This window comes from Macrobrachium nipponense, chromosome 34, assembly GCF_015104395.2.
Source record: "Macrobrachium nipponense isolate FS-2020 chromosome 34, ASM1510439v2, whole genome shotgun sequence".
Lineage (NCBI taxonomy): Eukaryota > Metazoa > Arthropoda > Malacostraca > Decapoda > Palaemonidae > Macrobrachium > Macrobrachium nipponense.
In genome coordinates, this window is record NC_061095.1 from 42,004,552 (window position 1) to 42,006,611 (window position 2,060).

General features: G+C 37.8%; 2 protein-coding genes across 2 annotated transcripts in view; one reads left to right on the top strand and one right to left on the bottom strand.

Moving 5' to 3' along the window:
• LOC135207738 (sodium-coupled monocarboxylate transporter 2-like) overlaps positions 1–511 on the bottom strand; it is a 15,238-nt gene extending 14,727 nt beyond the window's left edge. The window contains exon 1 of the mRNA XM_064239564.1: positions 200–511. The gene's annotated coding sequence lies outside the window, so the exon portion shown is untranslated. The remainder of the gene's footprint in view (positions 1–199) is intronic.
• LOC135208021 (sodium-coupled monocarboxylate transporter 2-like) overlaps positions 1–2,060 on the top strand; it is a 51,433-nt gene that overhangs the window by 32,472 nt on the left and 16,901 nt on the right. The gene's annotated exons all lie outside the window — the stretch shown is intronic.

Consider the following 2,060-nt stretch of genomic DNA (forward strand, 5'->3'; position numbering starts at 1 on the left):
GTTAATATCACCAGCCTGCATTCAATTAAATAAAAGTGAAAACTTTATCCTAAAAAAATGAACTGAAAAATGAGACTGCATTATATAAGATCTGGCGCGTATTCACACAATAACATAATAGCCTTTTTTAATTTTTCATTTTTCTGCTTGACAAACTGTATGTTATAATACAATTAATTGTATCGTCTTATAACTTTACCTCACCGCTATTTATTTGTACAAATTATCCACTGCACAGTATAGTTCGCTTGTTGTTCACTGTTACTTCCTTTTCATCCGTTATTCTTCATAACATCAGGGATTTTTTTTTTCTATAAAAGCAACCGAATCTGAATTTGCCACTGGTTTATTTACAAACCCACGGATGGAACTTGCTTCGTCCTTAGGTGAAGCTACAACTGAATCCATGTGCCGAGCACAATGGTATTTATTGTCACATGCGATTAGAAAGTTAAGCCTTAGGTGGTTACTGCCATTAGAGATACATCACGTGATGCATTGAAAGTATTCCTAAGGGTTGCTTGCAGCATTCCTTCAGCTCATGGCTGCACCCACAGTGAGCCTCTTAACCTAGTAACCTCCATTCCCAACCTCCTTTCTTTCACCTTGCCGTCCACCCTCTCCAAATCCATCTTTTCACTGCCTCAGGTACTGAATAGTTTTAAAACCTAATTTTCATACTTTAAATACAAATTATACACACAGTGACATCATGTATATTTCTCCAAATTAAACACTGATAGACAAGCATACTGTCTCCTGATCGACTATTGTGATTTTTGGGTAAGCCAAATAACCAGTCTTCAATGTTTTTTGCAAATTTCTTCTTGCTACTTGCATCAGGGTCTACTCGTCCAACTCCTTTTATCTACTGGTGGGCGCAATGTGATACTTTCTGGACGTTTAGGGTAGGTCTCTGTAACTGACTGATACTACTTCTGCAATGATCAGTCAACTGTATTTTTTATATATACTGTCGTCTCCTGTATTAGTTCGTCTACTGTTGGTCTCTTGTGGTGCTGTTAAGTGAAATGATAATGATGACACCCTGTGAATTGCCTTTTAGTGACGCACCATACAAATGTTGTAAGTATTCAGCCACATAAGACAAATGTAGAGGATAGCGCAACACCCACTTGATTTTACACCCTCAGTGAGATCTGCTTAATGATGCATTCATTAGAAACAGACACATTTGCTTGGAAATGATCAACAATCTCCTGCTTATCAATTTGAAGCAAATTTCAGTGAATACTAGGCCACTGTCGTATTCACTTAGTCAAGGAAGGTATAAGTGGAAGGAACTACGTAAGCCACTACACATACCTGGAAGCATCGCAGGTATTAGACTCATAGAAATAAAGTTTCCATACGTCCCCAGTGGAAAATAAGGTTTATGGTAACAATTACTAAACTATTAATTTATCTCTGGTGATAGAAACCAATTTTTTGGTGTGGTTCGGATCTCACAATAAGCTACAGGTCCCGTTGCTAAGTAACCAATTGGTTCCTAGCCACATAAAAATATCTCATCCTTCGGACCAGCTCTAAGAGAGCTGTTAATCAGCTCAGTGGTCTGGTTAAACTAAGATATACTTATCTCTTTTTTTCCTATCTTTATTTTTTTGTATCCCCCCAACTACTTATGAAAGACGTCTTTATGATGAATTATCCTCTGTACATCATAAAAAATGGATAGAGCGAAACCAACAAATAGAGGAACAAAAGACAATTGTGTTTATAGGCCATGCAAGATCATGTTCCTCGACACACATGAATTGCAATTGATGAATGTTATTGATACCGGATAAAATTAATGAAGCCCTGCACTCGCCTTCTCAAGGGGTTCAATTGGGAAGCTTTCTTCCCCATTCCAGGGCTTCCATTGGGCCCAAATTGGGAATGATTTTCATTAGGGGGACCAATTGTAAATTGGAAAAGAATGCATTTTCCCCCTGTTGTCACTCCAAGTGTATATAATCTGTGGTGATACTGCTTTGATTGCACCTGCGGAATTTTTTTCGAAAAATAAAGCAAACCGTTTGGGTTATCATACGTCG